An 11898-nucleotide genomic window follows, 5' to 3' on the forward strand; every position below is an offset into this window, starting at 1 on the left:
GTCTCCACCCCCTTGGTGGTTTAAGAGGTGGACAATGTTGGAGTGAGGAATCGTGGTCGGTGTGAAGTTAAACGGACGGGGATGCAGATTTTACCCGAGACTTCAATGGGCGACTGTTACTTGCAAACAATTGCGCGTGCGTGTTGTATGTGCGTGTGTGTTGTATGAGCGTGTGTGTTGTATGTGCGTGTGTGTTGTATGTGCGTGTGTGTTGTATGTGCGTGTGTGTTGTATGTGCGTGTGTGTTGTATGTGCGTGTGTGTTGTATGTGCGTGTGTGTTGTATGAGCGTGTGTGTGTGTGTTGAATGAGCGTGTATGATGTGTGTGTTGTATGAGCGTGTGTGTGTGTGTTGAATGAGCGTGCGTGTATGTGTGTTGTATGAGCGTGTATGATGTGTGTGTTCATACGTGAGCGTGTAATGCGTGTTTATATGAGCGCGTGTGAACGTATTTGCGGACGCATGTTACCTGTACGCGAGTTGTACGTGTACATGTGTTTGCACGTGTGTCTGTTTATGCCGTTCCGGCCTTCATAGGTCCTCGCTAACCGCACTTGCCCCAACAGTCTGTGAAGGCTATACGGGGGATCTTTGTGCGTGTAAATGCTCGTGTGCGTGTGTGTGAGCGTGCTGGCCACATGTGCTGGCTAACAGCACTTGATCACGCGGTCTAAGGAGGCAACACACGGGGGTGGAGATCTTTGTCTTGTGTGTGTGGAGCGGTGGCACAGTGGTTAGCGCGCTGCGCTGCGAACCCGGCGGCCAGAGTTCGACTCCCGCTCACTGCCAACGCCGGTGACGATTATCTGAACCGGTCCTGGACCTCGCCTAGGTTGACTCGGCATCAAATGAGTACCTGGTGCGGTGTGTAAACATCGCCACTGGGGAGACACAAAGTGTGCGAGCGTGCCCGCTTTCATCGGTGCTCGCTAACAGCACTTGCCCCGAGAGTCTGTTGAGGCCGTACGGGGGATCTTTGTCTTTGGGGAGCGGTGGCGCATGGAATTATCACGCCGAGATACGAACCCCGACCGCGTGAGTTGGATTCCCGGCCACGGCTTAAATGTGTGTCTGGCACGGTGCGTGTCAACACGGGGAGACAAAGGAGGGCGTGCCGTGAGTGGTGTGCATCAGCTCACCACGCCAAACCTCTGTCAAGCTCGGCATTAAATATGGAGTGTTAAGGTTACATTATACATTAAGACAACACCCCCTATACAAACATTTGGGGAAAGTGCTGGAAGCGAGGCGGGTATTCTCGAGTCCAAAACCACGCCCGGCCGCCTTTGTCTCCCCCGGACCAGGTACAATACTAATTTCAGGCTGAGTCGACCTAGTGGAGGGGAGGCTTTAGACAGGTTATAAGATAACAGCTGGCCAGCCACTGCACATCGGCGCTCCCCGACACATTGACACACGACCCACACGCGCGCACCGCCGATAGGTACCGCTGTTGGCCGAGTCTGAATTGGCACCGTGCATGAATTAATAATAGCAACTTCACTGCCCCCAACACACCCCTCGCCCCCCCTCCCCCGTCCCATACTGTGCAGGAGGAGACCCCACTCGCAGCAGGGCTCCTGCAGCTGCTGCTGCTGTGCAACGCGTGACGCGGTTGCCATTTGGGGGGGTGTGGGGGGGTCCCCTTAGGGGGCGATGTTGCGACGCTCGGGAGATGACGACGAGACGACTCCACGACGGGGATGAATTTCAAGCAATTGCCCTACCGACGACGACGAAAACAACAACAACAACAGCGGCGGTGGTGGTTGCCGGCGGTGCCATCCCCACGGCGCTTGTGCCATGCTGGGTGCGCTTTGGTGGCCACGTGGAAGCGTCACGGAACCGGGCACCCCGTTGTGGGTTGACTCACTTTACGACGCGGACGCAGGCACGCGTCCTGAGTGGTTAGCGCATTGAGGTTGCGTTCGCTGTGATGAGTTCGATTCCCGATCACGGCCAACATCAGTGGCGGAATATGGGTGCCGTGTGCAACCAGCAGTGGCATGATGTGGGGGGCATGAGCCTTTGTGCAATTAATTTAATTTGGGGGGGTGGGGGCTGTATAACCTCTCTGCCCCCCCCCCCCGACCCTCTCTTTGTATCCCGGAACCTGAGTGCCCACCGGTACGCATTCGTGCAGTTGCACCGCCTACACACTCGACAGCTTAGGAGTCAATGCGTTGGTGAAGTATGGTCAAACCTTACCACCCCCGTCCACCACTCCGACCCACCCCCACTATCACCACGATGGTGGCGAGGGAGGCCTTCATCCAGCGGTGGAGGTGCATCTCTCGTCGCATGCTGCTCCATCGATTATTGAAGTGGACGAGACCTCGCACGTCGAGCGATAAATTTGTTTTTTTTTGGTCTAATGTGTGCGTGGGTTCCCCTGCACCTCGGGTCACGGGTTCACGCGACAGCCACTGGAGGCCGCTAACGCTCGCCAGTGGAGAAACAAACACAGCAACAACAACAGCAGCAGCAGCAGCAGCAGAAATCGACTCTTGCATTGAATCTCCGCGGTTGTGGGGGCTTTAGGTGCTCCAGCCCAGGTGCCTCCGCCAGCTGGATGGGGCCTCCAGAGATTGAAGTGAAAAGTTATTTCATTTTGTGAATGCTGAATTTCAATTTGTTGTTAGCCTTGTAACAACAATAATTTTTATTTTTCCTTTAACTTTGTTTTCCTTTTGAAAATATTACTGGGGGGCCCCTCACAGTACCTGTAGCCTAGGAGCCTATACAATCTTCATCCAGCCCTGGGTTGTGGTTACACTCCCTACCATCATCTTCCGATTCTAAAGCGCACTTTTCACCGTGTGTTAGAAACCCATCGGCGGAGTGTGTCTTATAATCCGGTAGCTGCGTGTGTGGGTGTGGTGAGCGGTGGCGTAGCGGTTAGCGCGCTCACGGTCCCGGGCCTCCCCTAGGTCTACTTAGCCTTAAATAAGTACCTGGAGCGGTGTTAAACATATCTAATGGGGATACAAAGGCGGCCGGGCATGGTGCTGGCCACTCACCCCTTCGCGTGCCATTCCGGCCTGCATAGATGCTCGCAAACAGCACTTGCCCCTACCGTCTGTTATGTCTGTACGGGGATCTTTGTCTTTGTCGCGATTTGTATAACGTCATTGACAGGAGGGAGGCAAAAAGTGTTGGGGGGTGCGTCTTACTTTCCGGAGCCTCTTATAGTCCGGGAGAATACGGTACTAAAATCTCTCACGTCTCTTCTAACGTCCACAGACATATATATGCATAGCATGCTTTATACAACATAATAATATAACAATATTTATAACTACGATGATGACTTTTTGGATAACCGCATGTGTCAAGAGATGTGTGTGTGTGCACGTGCTGGTATCAGCGAACGCATGTCAAAACTGACGCTGCCGATTTGAAGCGATGCATGGAAAAGTCGACGGTCTTGCGATTGTGGCCATGAAACCCAAACTGTGGGCCATATAGTAAACCCATGGAGTCGCACAGAGATGCACAGAGACACACGGAGAAGCATAGAGGAAACATAGACACCCATAGACATACAGACACTGATGATATTTTTCAGAAGCGACCTGGCCGCAAATTATAGGTCAACTAAGTGGCTGATTGTGTGGGAATTTATAGCAGCCAAATACTCCAAAGTGCACGTTGATTTTAAATGCGGAGGGGGAAAACCCCGTGGACTCACAGAAAAACGCACGCGACCACGGGGAGAAAATGCGAACTTCAAATGTACAGCAGGCGTCGGGGGGTCGAAACCACGACCTACCTGCACATCAGGCGAGGTAGTTAACATCTCACTACACCGCGTTCATACGCAACATCTGTCTCGTGACTCTCCATGGCATTGCCAGAGAGTCGGAGAGCGAGGTGCCACTGGCGCGCAGTTGTCCGTGTTTGAGTGAAGTGAGACTTGAAATCCCAACCCCCCCGCCATCCCCCTGTTCCAATAAGAACCCTCAAGCCGTGCCCAAAGCGTGCCGAGATGCGTGATCTTTGCCGACGCACGCGACGCGACAAGTCCAGAGGCTGCGTTTCCACGACAGCGATCGGAAAGGAGACGCGAGCGAGCTGTGATGAGTTTTTTTGGGGGGGTTTTGGGTTCGTTAATGTTGTTGTTACAGTTCCGTACTTGCAAGGCCTGGAACAGCAATGTCTCTTGTCACCCGTCCGTTGGTTTTCCAATTCCTCGTGCCCCCACTAATCCCACAACCGCCCCCCCCACCAATCCCACAACCGCCCCTCCCCAATTCCACAACCGCCCCCACCAATCCCACAACCGCCCCTCCCCACCAATCCCACAACCGCCCCCCCCCCCACAAATCCCACCTCCCACCCCCACCAACCCCCCACCCCCACCACCAGTCTGCGTTTTTCCCAACTTCAAACGAGAGCCACATGCTGCGTGTCTACGGCCATTAGAAATGGGAACCCGAGCCGTGCTGGGTCGTTCCTGGGACGATCTGGCAACTGCTGCCAATCGATCTGGCAACTGCTGCCAATGGTTATCTCGCGTTCCGACGATTCCATTGATTCTCGGTCACCGCCGGAATGGAAATGCATTTTTCGTACGTTCTTATGATTATTTTTGTATTAACAAGCCGTCATGATTTGACAAACGGGGCCCAGCACTCCTTTCTGCGGTCGTGGGAACGTCGCGTGGAGATGTTACATGGGGGAGGTCGAATAATCTCCTGGATATCTGTGAAAAAAAGCTTTATAGCTCAGCGGATTCCTCCAGCAGAAATAAATATTCTGATGCTGATCTTCGGAGGCTGCGTTTATAAGAGATTTTTGTACCGTGGCAATAGTGGCATGTGCTGTGGTTGTTGTTGTTATTATTGTTGCATATATAGACACATTATATGCATTTTTTTTAAAATACAAAAATAAAATTGTAAACTACAGTACAGCATTGTAAACAAATTATCGCTTCCATTGTCTTATTTATACAGCAGAGGTTATGCCAAGTATCCATGGGACACCCACACGCGTGTAAACACATCCACAGACACAAACATCGCAATAGACACAAAGCAAAGACAAAGGTCCCCCGTGTAGTCAACAACTGGCTGTTGGGGCAAGTGCTGTTAGTGGTGCTGTCAGCAACACGCCCGGCCCCCATTTGCCTCCCCCAGCGCTGATGTTTACACACCGCACACCAGGCAATCATTTAAGGCTGGGTCGACCTAGAGGAGGCCCAGAACCGGTTCGGACATTCGTTACCGGCATTGGCCGGGAACAGGAATCAAACTCGGGTCGCAGGATTCATAGCACAATTAGCTAACCACTCATGCACGCACACACAAACGCACCTACACAAATGCAAAGATGCCCCGTGTAGCCTGAACCGACTGCTGGGGCAAGTGTTGTCACTGAGCACCTTGATGGCCAGGAGGCAGAGGAAGTTGGTCGAGGAGGGGGGGGGGCAGCACCACTCCCGGCCACCTTTGTCTTCCCAGTGGTGGTTACACACAACCCTCGCTCCCACATCGTCCCATCATTATCAATAGCAAAGACACAGATCCCACATAAAGGCTTTAACAGGGGCAAGTGGTGTTAGCGAAGACCTATGAAAGACGGCACGGCACACGAGGGGGTGGGTGGCCAGCACCACGCCTTTGTCTCCCTAAGTGGCGACATTTACGCATAGCGCCAGGTATTTCATTTGAGGCTGAGTCGACCTAGGTGAGGCCCAGGACCGGTTCAGATAATCGTCACTGGCCGCCGGACTCGATGCGCAGCGCGGCTAACCGCTGCACCACCGCTCGCCACCTAAAATAACAAACAACACAAAAACACAAACACACACACACTGCAACGTCCATGTATTTTGATAAAAAAAAAAACTTCTCTGAAGAAGAAGACGACATTTTAGAAAGAGGGAGGGAAGAAAAAAACCCCCACAACTCCGACTTTCTCTGCGGGTTCTCTTTGAGGGTTGTGATTTAAATGCCTCCTCCGTCTCAACTGCAGGAAGGGCGCACCCGGGATAATGGTGACCGCGTGTTACCGAATGAGCACTCGGTTCTTCTCGCACGGCCCGAGGACTTACGACGACGAGGAGGAGGAGGAGACGAGGATGAGGTGGGAGGAAGAGAAGGGCTGCGTGCAGAACGAGAGAGAGCGAGAGAGTGACCGAGAGAGTGAGCGAGAGAGTGACCGAGAGAGTGATCGAGAGAGTGAGCGAGAGGTGGGGGTTTACATAAAGCAACGTTTAAAAATGTTTTTTAAAAAAAATTACGAAATGATGAACGAAGCAAAGTGCCGACTACACCGAGCATCTTCTTGTTTCCACTGATCGTAATAAAAAAGAGAGAGAGCGAAGGGGAGAGACGAGAGAGATGGGGTGGGGGGAAGAGCCGTGTTCTGTGATCCGGAATGCATCGCTCTCTCGCTCCCCCCCGCTCTCATCTCTTTGTCTCTCTGATCTATAATGAAACAAAGGCAAAGACAAATATCCCCCGTATAGCCTGTAACAGACTGTAGGGGCAAGTGCTGTTTCGAGCACCTATGGAGGCCGGCACGGCAGTGGCGATGTTTACACACGGCACCAGGCACTCATTTGAGGCTGTGTCGACCTAGGGGAGGCCCAGGACCGGTTCAGATAATCGTCAACGGGTGTTGGCCGTGAGCGGGAATCGAACCCGGGTCGCCAGGTTCGTAGCGGAGCGCAGCGCTAACCGCTACACCACCGCTCCCTACAATAATAAAACACACACATACACACAAGCCTTGTATGCTGTCGCTGCTAGGGCTAAAAGATGTTTGGTTCAAGAGAGAGAGAAAAAAAGTTGCTCTGTATATAATTATTTATTCTACTGCACCCTCCCCCGCCGCCCCTCCCCCCACCGCCCCTCCCCTCTCGTAATCTGCAAGCCCCTTCCCCTGGCTGTCCGTGCTGTCGGTACCCTGTCCCAGGTCAACGTTTTCCTCCGACTCCGATGTTTGTGGCTTCCATCTCTCAACAACTACAGCGAGAATCGACGCCCGGTCGTCGATTTGTTCCGATGCCTTCACTTGGGGAATTGACTCGTGCACGCGCATCTGTTTACATACTAGAAGAACAAAGACAAAGATCCCCCCCCCCGTATAGCCTTGCCAGACTGTTGGAGCAAGTGCTGTTAGCGAGTTGAACCTATGAAGGGGGTGGATGGCCAACACCACGCTCGACCGCCTTTGTCTCCCCAATGGCGATGTTTTTACACACCGCACTAGGTACACATTTGAGGCTGAGTCGACTTAGGAGAGGCCCAGGACCGGTTCAGATAATCGTCACTGATAAAAATAAAACATAATAAAATAATTCTCACGACGTTTCGGCCACAACGCAAGCAGCCGTCCTCAGGTGAAGACCAGGTCTGTCGGGGAGACAGCGTCATTCATTCAGACCTGGTCTTCACCTGAGGACGGCTGCTTGCGTTGTGGCCGAAACGTCGTGAGAATTATTTTATTATGTTTTATTTTTATTATTGTATTACTTCCCTTCTACGTGACCATACCGAAAGAACCAAGAAGATGAATCCCTGCAGTCACGAAAGCTTTAAATCGAAATTTAATCGTCACTGAGTTTTGGCCGTGAGTGGGAATCGGGTTCGGAGCGCAGCGCGCTAACCGCGACAATACCGCTATTAGAACAACAACACACTCGTCATTAACACTGGCTTTAAAAGGCAGTCAATTTTTCATAGGTAACGTTTCGGGCAATGGCCCTTCTTCATAGAATGTTGAACTTCGTTCGCACCGTACGTAGCCAACCGTGCTGTTGGCGAATTGGGTTGAATTGTCCGCGTCAATGACGCTTCTGCATCGCTGCCGACGCGGCAGAATTACCGAATACATTTGTGTAGACGTGCGTGCAATAGTTCAAAGTTTGCTGTTGTAAGTTAACTGAGATGACGCTAATTGATAATTATTGAACACCGGCTGACGCGTGCGCGTGTGTGTGATTGTTTGGGTTTCTCGCGGGACGCTGTTGTTTTTTGCGCCAATTTATATTTGTTTAATTGCTGTACTTCTTAATAATAATCATACGCATCATAATTTAAATGTATAAAGCGCGCTTAAACAATCGTTCTCACGGTCGCTGCGCATTGAACGGCGGAATTAGTTTAACGTTGAACCATGGAGAGAAGAAGAAGTGAGAAAGACGGGTTGAAAATAACTAAAGAGGGAGAAAATACATTTTTAACAGATGTGTTTTTAGTCGAGATTTGAAGATTTTAAAGTGTCTTGGAAGTCCCCTGTCCTCGGAGGAGCAACGAATTACAGAGTTTAGGTGCCGCAGTATAATTTCCTTAACTTTTTGTCACGTGGTGAGCCAGGTCAATCTTGCAAATGAGACTGAATCGTGGTCTCATCAGTTCTTACCTAGTTGGAGAAACAAACGTGATTTGACTCACTCGTTCATTCACTCACTCACCCACGCACTAATCCACTCACTCAATCACCCACTCACTCACCCACACACTAATCCACTCACTCAATCACTCACTCACGTACCCACTCAATCAACCCACTCACTCCCTCATCTCCCCATTTACTCACTCTGGCAAATGAGACCACATTCCTGGAGTTTTCACATCCTTAAAACATACTTAAAACAAAATAAACTTTATGTGACCGTCTCTCTTCCTCTGTGTAAAACGTGTGCCCACTGTTTACGAGATGTCTTCTCTTTCGATTTAAAGCTTTCGTGACTGCAGGGATTCATCTTCTTGGTTCTTTCGGTAAAGTCACGTAGAAGGGAAATAATAAAATCATAAAATATAATGTTATTTTTTTATTATTTTATTATTTCCCTTCTACGTGACTTTACGTAGAAGGGAAATAATAAAGTAATAAAATATTATGTTTTATTTTTATTATTTTATTATTTCCCTTCTACGTGACTTTACCGAAAGAACCAAGAAGAGATGTCTTCTCGTCAAGACGATTCTTTTCAAGTCAGCGGTGCTCGAGCATCTACGTTTCTCTTTAACAGCGGTGGGTTTTGCGATGGGTGTCATTCACAGCCTCGTCTCGAGTCACAGTCGCGCCATCCCCGAGGCTGGGCTGCTCCTGCTGCTGCCGTGTCCGCCGTGGTGGCGATGAGATGTTGACTACCTCGCCCGATGTACAGGTGGTCGTGGGTTCGAGCCAGACCCTGACGCCTGCTGTATATTTGGAGTTTGCGTCTCTCTCTCTCATCATCATCACGGTGGCTAGGAGATGTTAACTACCTCGCCCGATATACAGGAGGTCGAGGGTTCGAGCCAGACCCTGACGCCTGCTGTACATTTGGAGTTTGTGTCTCTCTCTCTCTCATCATCATCACGGTGGCTAGGAGATGTTAACTACCTCGCCCGATATACAGGTGGTCGTGGGTTCGATCCAGACCCTGACGCCTGCTGTATATTTGGAGTTTGCGGTATCTCTCTCTCCCCGTGGTCGCGTGGATTTTTCACGGGGTAAACCCGGTTCATCCCTCCACATTTAGAATCAACGTCACGCGCGTCCAGAGCGGAGGGTAGGCGAACCAACATAAGAGGAAGTGAAAATATTTGTTCGAATTCGGTACAAAAAAATCAATCAATCTATCAATATATCATAAGCCGCAATGCTCTGCGTGGCGAATACGAGACGACGCGGCTCCTTAATCAACGACGTCACGAAGCAGTCCGGAGCCACGGGTTGAGATATTTGGCTGCTACAAATTCCTCACATGATGATAAGCCACTTCGTTTATGGCTATAATTTGCAACAGCCAGGCCACTTCCACTAGAAAAAAAAGAGCTATCTTCACAGCTCAGTGGTGCCTTACCTTGTAAAATAAAAACAATAGTTTATAGTTTAAATGCCCGTGGCACCACCGCGGATTAAAGCGCGTCTGAGAGCCGAGACAATGGAGGCGTGTGAGACTCGCAATTCACCCCTGGCGACTTCACGAGAGACGGTTCGTGAACAAAAGACGCGACGCCTCGGCGGGATACGGAGGGGCGCGTGGTGGCCTCGTCGCTGCGGGTCATTGGACTCGACCCCACGGCAAGTGACGTCGCGCTGGGGGAGGGGGGAGGGGGGCGGTGTGAGGGGGAGGGGATGAAGAGGAAGAAGGGCGAGGTGCGTTGGTGAGTGCGGCACACGAAGAGGGGGAAGGTATGGCCGCGTTTGTAGCGCAGCGCGCTAAACGACTGCACCACCACTGTCCAGGGCCGGATTCAAATGTTGTAGGCCCTTGGACGACAGGTACTGTGAGGCCCCCCCCCCCCCCCAGTAATATTTTCAAAAGGAAAAACAAAGTTAAAGGGAAAATAAAATGTATTTTTTTACAAGGCTAGCAACAAATAAAATTCAGCATTCACGAAATGAAAAAACTTTTTCACTTCAATCTCTGGAGGGCCTCCAGCTGGCTAAGGCCCCTGGGCTCGCAGCCCCTAAAGCCCCCCGACGCCTTGATCCCCGGCCCTACCGCTGCCACGTGGAAACGATTTAAACTCCTCGCTTTATTCTTTTACCAGGTGAGCACCTCGGCTGAGCTCGGTAGTCTCTTGTTTTCAGAAGCGACCTGGCCTGTCGCAAATGATAGCTCAATGAAGTGGCTGATCATCATCAACATCATCGTCGTCTTCGTCGTTATCATCATCATCAAACACGTGGCAGTTTTCTCGCAGCCAAATTACTCGAAACGCGTGACGTTGATTCTAAATGTGGAGGAGGAAGAATAGGGGGGGGGGGAGCCGCAAGACCTGGAGAAAATCCACGCGACTACGGGGAGAACGTGCAGACAATCCAAATATACAGCAGGCGTCAGGGTTGGGATCAAACCAGTGCCGGATTATCCTCGTAGGAAAAAGTAGCTGCACATGCTACGGGCCCCGCACTTTCAAGTGCCTCGCGCTAAATGCTTTCAAGCTATCAATTTCGGTTCAGTGATTCTGCACTTGCTCTATTACTATAGTACTATACTGCCTTCAACTTTTACGGACTGGGTATTTAAGGTTAGCGATTTTATGTATTATCTGGCTGTATAGCAAATAAAAAATACAATTACTATACTATGCAATTAATTTTTGTGTGTTTTAATATTCATGTTTTTTTTTAATATATAAGGCTCCTTTATAACATACGCTACAGGCCGCGCACTAGCTTAATCTGGGGACTGGATCGAACGCATGACCCTCTTGCATACCAGGCACGGTAGTTCACATTTCTCGTCGACTCCCACGCATAGCCTTGAACACAGACTTTGGGGGCAAGCGCCGTGCGCGAGTGCGCACCCACCAATAGCAACACGCGGCTCAGTGACGGCGGCGTCACCACGGCGCCTGTGCCAGGCCAGGTGCACTTTGAGGCCACGTGAAGTGTCGAAGGCTCGCTGCTGATAGGGGGAGGTCTCGGGACAGGCCCGGCAGGTGCCATGGGTTGGCTGACTGAGATGACCGGTAAATACACCACCAGCTGTACCCCCTACTGTGCCAGGCTAGGTGCAGGAGGTCTCGGGACAGACCCAGCAGGTACCATGGGTTGGCTGACTGAGATGACCGGTAGATGCACCAGCAGCTGTACCCCTACTGTGCCAGGCTAGGTGCAGGAGGTCTCGGGACAGACCCGGCAGATGCCATGGGTTGGCTGACTGAGATGACCGGTCGATGCACCACCAGATGGACCCCCTACTGTGCCAGGCTAGGTGCAGGAGGTCTCTGGACAGACCCAGCAGGTGCCATGGGTCGGCTGACTGAGATGACCGGTCGATGCACCACCAGCTGTACCCCCTACTGTGCCAGGCTAGGTGCAGGAGGTCTCGGGACAGACCCGGCAGGTGCCATGGGTTGGCTGACTGAGATGACCGGTAGATGCACCACCAGCTGTACCCCCGACTGTGGAGGATGTGTATGCAGAGAGATCAGTGCGTGCGAG

This window comes from Lampetra planeri, chromosome 47 (genome assembly GCF_965212315.1).
Source record: "Lampetra planeri chromosome 47, kcLamPlan1.2.h2, whole genome shotgun sequence".
Lineage (NCBI taxonomy): Eukaryota > Metazoa > Chordata > Hyperoartia > Petromyzontiformes > Petromyzontidae > Lampetra > Lampetra planeri.